We start from the raw sequence: 7,128 nt of genomic DNA, 5'->3' as shown, positions 1-7,128 counted from the left end.
GTGTAGTTTGCATCTGTGTGTTTGTAAGTGTGTATTGTTTGTTGTCTTTATGTGTGTGAGTGTGTATGTTTGTTTGTCTTCATGTGTGTGTTTGTGTGTAGGTGTGTGTGCTTGTAAGTGTATGTGTCTGTGTGTGTGTGTGTAATAAAGATGGAAAAGGAGAGTGATGAGAAGTGTTTACTGCTGAATTAATAGTGACCCTTTACATGTGAAGATCATGACAGTTCACCATCACTGTCAAATTCACTGATATCAACTCAGTATTTGGTCTTGTGATACTCACCCTAGTATCTCCAGTTTACAGTTGGGATCCTCCAGAAGAGAAGAAAGATGCTTCACTTCTGAGTCTCCTGCTTTATTCCCATTCAGCCACAGCTCTCTGATGTGTGAGGGGTTTGATCTCAGTGCTGATGCAAGAGAACTGAAGCCTTCCTCTGTAATACTGCAGTCTGTCAGGCTGTAGAGAGAAGGAGAAAAAACATGTTTCATCTCAGTTTACTGTTGGCACTTCCATTAGCACTTAATATAGCAGACAGTGACTTAATAGTCACAATTTGAGGACTAGAGAAAGTAACAATGAAAACAACGTTTTGAAAATGAAATGAAATTTAAATCTAATGTAAAGCTTAAAGCAGCTTTAGAAGGGGACAGGGGATGAATCTGTCACTTTGGAAAAACTCTGGATTCATTGCACATAGAAAGCACCTTTAAGTCGTTCAAAAGACTTAACTAGACTTCCATAGAGAATAACAAAGGATAGGAAACAGAACAAGCTACTGCCCAATTAGGCCAGTTTACATTTGGGATCCTCCAAAAGAGAACAATGCAGCTAATGTATGTTGACTGAAGAAAATGTAACAGCATCCACTAACCTCAGTTATTGTGCATGTGTTTTTTAAGTGTGTATGTGTGTGTGTGGGGGGGGTGTGTGCAAGTGTGTGTGATTAAGATGGAAAAGGATAGTGTGTTGTAAACGTGTGTGTGTGTTTTTGAAAGAGTGTTTGTGTGTGTGTGTGTGTGTGTGTGAGTTATAAAGATGGAAAATGATAATGGGGGGGTGGGGTGGGGTGGAAGGGTGTTTCTGTGTGTGTGTGTGTGTGTTTGTATGATTGAGTGTATAAGTGTGTGTGATTGTAGGAATGTGTGGGTGTGTGAGTTTGTGTGCAAGTGTGTTTGTGTGTGTGTGTGTGTGTGTGTGATAAAGATGGAAAAGGAGAATGTGTTGTAAGTGTGTGTGTGTGTGTGTGTGTGTGTGCATAAGTGTGTGTGTTTGTAAAAGTGCATGTTTGCAAGTGTGTGATGAAGATGGAAAAGGAGAGTGTGTTGTAAGTGTGTGTGTGTGTGATAAAAATGGAAGAGGAAAGTGTGTGTGTGTATGTATATATGCATGTAGTTTGTGTGTGTGTTAAGTTTGAATACATGAATGTGTGTATTTGTGTTTGCATCTGTGTGTTTGTAAGTGTGTATGTTTGTTTGTCTTTATGTGTGTGTGTGTGTACAGCTCAAAATTACAACGTCAAAATAAAAGTCTGGATGAAACTGAAATTTTTACAAATTCGACAATTCAAATTAAATGCCTGGAGGCAGAACAGCCCCTTTAAGACGTTTAAAAGACTTAACTAGACTTCCACAGAGAATAACAAAGGATAAGAAACAGAACAAGCTACAGCCAATTAGGCCAGTTTACATTTGTGATCCTCCAAAAGAGAAGAATGCAGCTAAAGGCCCCCTCACACCATGACGTTCTTGTCAACGTTCTATGAAGTTAGAGGAAACGTTGGTAATCGTCCATTGTCGCTGGTATAGCACCAGAAGAGCGTTGTGTGAAAGCTGGTGAACGCTGTTATCGTCAGTAATCGGCGGTGATCGGCGGAGAACGCTGGTCCGAAAATAAATTTTTGAACATGCACAAAAGTTCTCATGGAGACCAACGTTCTTCAACGTTTAATTTAAACGCTGGAGAACTTTCGTGGAACGTTTTATCAGAATCAGGTTTTCATCAGAATCAGGTTTTATTGGCCAAGTAAGTTTGCACAAACAAGGAATTTGACTTGGTAAAGTGACTCTCAGTGTGCTTACACAAAATATACAACACAATACAATACAATACAATACAAACAAACAAACAGTGCAACAGTGCAATGGACTAAGGAGTTTAAAGTATGTACAAGGCGGAATGGCTATATACAGTAGCTGTGAAATGTTGCACAACAGTAGTGCAAAGAAGAAGTGGAGAGTGCGAGAAGTGCAGGGATAAATATATAAATATAAATATATATGCTACAGTGGGTTAGTTGTTCAGTAGTGAGACGGCGAGGGGGAAGAAACTGTTTTTGTGTCTGGAGGTTTTGGCGAACAGTGATCTGTAGCGTCTACCAGAGGGGAGGAGTTTGAATAATTTGTGTCCGGGGTGTGAGGGGTCTGCAGTGATTTTTCCTGCCCGTTTCCTGACTCTGGAGGTGTACAGGTCTTGGATGGTGGGCAGGTTGGCACCGATGATCTTTTCTGCAGACCTGACTGTCCGTTGGAGTCTGTTCTTGTCCAGTTTGGTGGCCGATCCAAACCAGACAGTGATTGAAGTGCACAGAACAGACTCTATGACTGCGGTGTAGAACATGATCAGCAGATCCTGAGGCAGGTTGTACTTCCTAAGCTGGCGCAGGAAGTACATCCTCTGCTGGGCCTTCTTGATGATGGTGTTGATGTTGGGTTCCCACTTCAGATTCCGGGAGATTGTGGATCCCAGAAACCTGAAGGATTCCACAGCCAACACAGTACTGTTGTGTATGATGAGGGGGGCAGTGCTGGGGGGCTCCTCCTGAAGTCCACTGTCATCTCCACGGTTTTAAGCGTGTTCAGCTCTAGGTTGTTGCGACCGCACCACAGGACCAGCTGTTCAACTTCCCGCCTATATGCAGACTCATCATCATCACGGATGAGGCCGATGACTGATGTGTCGTCTGCAAATTTTAGGAGTTTAACAGATGGGTCTCCTGAGGTGCAGTCGTTTGTGTAGAGGGAGAAGAGCAGTGGGGAGAGCACGCATCCCTGAGGTGCACCAGTGCTGACTGACCGGTGCTGGATGTTGTTTCACCCAGCCTCACCTGCTGCTTCCTGTCTATCAGGAAGTTTGTGATCCACTGACAGGTGGAGGCAGGCACAGTGAGCTGGGTGAGTTTGGTGAGGAGGACTTCTGGAATGATGGTGTTGAACGCCGAGCTGAAGTCCACGAACAGCATCCTTGCATAGGTCCCTGGGGAGTCGAGGTGTTGCAGGATGTAGTGCAGCCCCATGTTGACTGCATCATCCACTGACCTGTTTGCTCTGTAGGCAAACTGCAGAGGGTCCAGCAGGGGGCCTGTGATGCCCTTCAGATGGGTCAATACCAGTCTCTCAAAGGATTTCATGACCACAGACGTCAGGGCGACGGGCCTGTAGTCATTCAGCCCAGTGATTGAGGATTTCTTGGGAACCGGGATGATGGTGGAGCGTTTGAAGCAGGAGGGGACTTCACACAGCTCCAGAGATCTGTTGAAGATCCGTGTGAAGATGGGGCCAGCTGATCAGCGCAGGCTTTCAGGCAGGAGGGTGACACACCGTCTGGGCCTGCTGCCTTCCTTGTCTTCTGTCTCTGAAAGAGCTGACACACATCCTCTTCACAGACCGTCAATGCCGGTGGGGAGTCAGGGGAGGTGATAACAGGGGGTGCAGATGATTGTGTGAAGTCTGAGTTGGAGCGGGTGAGGGGTGTGAATGTGGGGTGATCAAACCTGCAGTAAAACACATTCAGGTCGTCAGCCAGTTGAGGGTTCTCCATGGGTTGGGGGAGGATTTCCTGTAGTTGGTGATGTCCTGCAGGCCTCTCCACACTGACGCAGGGTCGTTAGCTGAAAACCTGTTTTTCAGCTTTTCAGAGTAGCTTCTCTTTGCTACTCTGATCTCCTTAGTCAATGTGTTTCTGGCCTGGTTGTACAGGATCCTGTCCCCACTCATGAAGGCCTCCTCTTTGGCTTGACGAAGCTGCTTGAGCTTTGCTGTGAACCACGGTTTATTGTTATTAAAGATGCGGTACGTTTTGGTGGGTACACACATGTCTTCACAGAAACTAATGTATGACGTCACAGTGTCAGTGAGTTCGTCTAGTGATGTAGATGCAGCCTCAAAAACACTCCAGTCAGTGCAGTCAAAGCAGGCCTGTAGCTCCAGCTTTGACTCGTTGGTCCATTTCCTCACAGTTTTCACCACAGGCTTTGCAGATTTAAGTTTCTGCCTGTAGCTTGGGAGGAGATGAACCAGGCAGTGATCGGAGAGTCCCAAAGCTGCACGCGAAACAGAGCGGTATGCATTCTTCAGTGTTGTGTAGCAATGGTCGAGTGTGTTTTTGTCCCTGGTGGGACACTTAATGTGCTGCCTGTATTTCGGAAGTTCGCGGCTGAGTTTTGCTTGGTTGAAATCCCCAAGTATAATCAGAAGAGAGTCTGGGTATTTTCGCTCCGTGCTGGTTATCTGGTCAGCCAGGTGCCGTAGTGCCTCGCTAACGCAGGCTTGAGGTGGTATGTAGACACCGACCAGAATGAAAGAGGAAAACTCCCGCGGTGAATAAAATGGCTTGCAGTTAATGAATATGGATTCTAGGTGAGGAGTGCATATTTTCCATAGCACTGTGGCATCAGTACACCAACTTTCATTGATATAAAAGCAGATTCCTCCTCCCCTTGTTTTCCCCGTTAATTCCTTAACGCGGTCCACGCGGTGGAGTTGGAATCATTGTGCCTGGCAGAGTAACTGTTACCAGAGCAATCCAGAAGCCTTGACTTGTCATTATACACTGTACAAACCCACTGTCATGACCCCCCCCCCCTATGCTTTTATATGCCACTGCTATCTCAGCCCTACTTCCACTCCACTCAGCCCTACTTCCACTCCTACTTGGCCAAAAAACGTGATTCTGATTCTGAAATAATATTAGCGCTGAGATACAGGACACCTGCACTGAAACACCTCACCTTGAACACCAGCGCTGAGATACAGGACACCTGCACTGAAACACCTCACCTTGAGCACCAGCGCTGAGACACAGGACACCTGCACTGAAACACCTCACCTTGAACCCCAGCGCTGAGATACAGGACACCTGCACTGAAACACCTCACCTTGAACACCAGCGCTGAGATACAGGACACCTGCACTGAAACACCTCACCTCGAACCCCAGTGCTGCAGCCATGCGCCAGTGAAAGCCATGAGCAGACTAAACTGGGGGTGTATGGATATTGGTGTTGTATGGGCACTGTATGGGTACTGCTCCCTTATGGAAGGCTTATTATAGTGGTGTGTTTGGGCGAACCTGGGGGCTCCAAGGGTCCATATGTATTTTTTAGGTCTCTTTGTCTTAACCAAATAAGTCAGTCGGTGTGTCATGTGTGTTCAACTCTTTTCTGATTACCGAATATTACAGATGACTGCAGAAGTTTCCAGACATGCATAGCAGCTGAGGAGTGTCTGTGTTTCGACTGCAGTAAGTGCTTCATCATGTCACCGCAAGTCAGCAAAGGAGAGGGGACGGAAATGACAAAGGCTACATCAGTCGTGCCACAATCGCACGGCCCATATTCATTCGATTGCACACGCTCTTTGACACTGGCATTTCTCAGTGGTGAGTGTCATTTAAATTACATTATTAATACTATTGATTTAGAAGATGTTTTTCTAAGATGCATGAGTAATTAAGTCAAAAGTACAAAACTGTAATACAAATGCAATACTCTCAATACTTTACAAGTAGCCTACCATCCATTAAATAAAATGCAATTCAGCCTAAAGGTGTTTTCAGTGAAGAGTACACTGTAGCGTTTCCCACAGATGGTGAGGAGGAGGGTGAGAAAGTGTAGGATCCTTCACACTAGTCCTATCTAATTCATTATGCTGTGTACAGGCTACCAACCTGTCCTCCTCCAGAATGGCATTCGGTTTATGGCACACACACTTATACAGCCTCTCCCCATCTTCCTACACAGGCTATTAATCAGTAACATTGATCATCTATTAATCAGTAACATTGTCAGAAACGTTCTAAACTAGACGCAGCGCAGTTCTATTTTGATCCATTCTAATTTCATCTTTTTGATCTTCGATCAGCTCTTCACACTTGTACTTGTTACATAAGCAATATACTATTTCAGCCAATCAGCATGTTCCTGCCGTCCTTTTCTGTGCACCAGCCCACAGTGACAAATGCTTTTCTGTGAAAAGAGGTTTCCCAACTTTTAAAGCCTCAACTCGTACTATACTGTTTGTAACCAAATTTAGTAGTCTAACCCAGAAGCTTTCTAACTACCTGCCTACCTACCGCAGCTGGCAGGTCCGCATGTTTCAGGAAGTGTGTGGATCGTACATGTATTTGAACGCTTTAAATTATCTTTATCTTTCATCTTTCACAATGAGCCTTGTTTTTTTGTGTTCAAGATTTTCCAGGTCCATACAACCAGAAAAGTAACCTTCTTTTTATCCATGCTGGTGGTTTGTTCCTCAGGTGAGAAAATGCATGATTGCATAAGGTGCATGAGAAAATGAAAAAACTGCCTTGGTTTTCATTTTTTCATGAAAAAGCAAAAAATGTCCCCAAATAAAAATCAAAAATGTATGTCTAGATAGTTGTCTTTGTTTCTAGTCATGCTGCATGTGTGTGTGATTCAAGTGCCTGATGGAGAAATTCTAACATCAGACCCCCCTGGCCCAAGTGGACCGCCTGGCATCCCAGGCCGACCTGGCATCAGAGGACCACCTGGCATGACTGGCCCCTCTGGCCCTGATAAACCTCCTGGCCCCTCTGGACCGCCGGGCATGACTGGATCACCTGGACCCTCTGGACCCTCTGGATGACCTGGCATGACTGGATCACCTGGCCCTGATGGTCCTCCTGGTCCCCCAGGAATCTGCACCCATTCTGAAGGAGGTGAGACAAGCACTTTTCGGTGGTAACTCCCGAACATGTATAGAACAGTGTTTTTTACATTTACATTTAATAATTTACCAGGCACATTCTTTTCCAAAGCGACTTGCAATTGATGATCAACAGCGAGAGGATGCAATCATCAAATTTGACAATGACAACAAGTCATTTTTAAAA

At 45.2% G+C, this 7,128-nt stretch overlaps 1 long non-coding RNA gene across 1 annotated transcript; it reads left to right on the top strand.

Annotated features, from left to right (window-relative positions):
- The first annotated feature begins 5,449 nt into the window (after nucleotides 1-5,449).
- Nucleotides 5,450-6,737, top strand: LOC122131544. Its single transcript, XR_006152102.1, has 3 exons — nucleotides 5,450-5,655; nucleotides 6,465-6,531; nucleotides 6,697-6,737. It is a non-coding gene; the product is annotated as an uncharacterized LOC122131544 (long non-coding RNA).
- Nucleotides 6,738-7,128: the final 391 nt, after the last annotated feature.

Source organism: Clupea harengus, unplaced genomic scaffold (genome assembly GCF_900700415.2).
Source record: "Clupea harengus unplaced genomic scaffold, Ch_v2.0.2, whole genome shotgun sequence".
NCBI classification, from domain to species: domain Eukaryota; kingdom Metazoa; phylum Chordata; class Actinopteri; order Clupeiformes; family Clupeidae; genus Clupea; species Clupea harengus.
The sequence above is the reverse complement of the archived record's forward strand: the minus strand, read 5'-3'. Positions and strand labels throughout refer to the sequence as shown.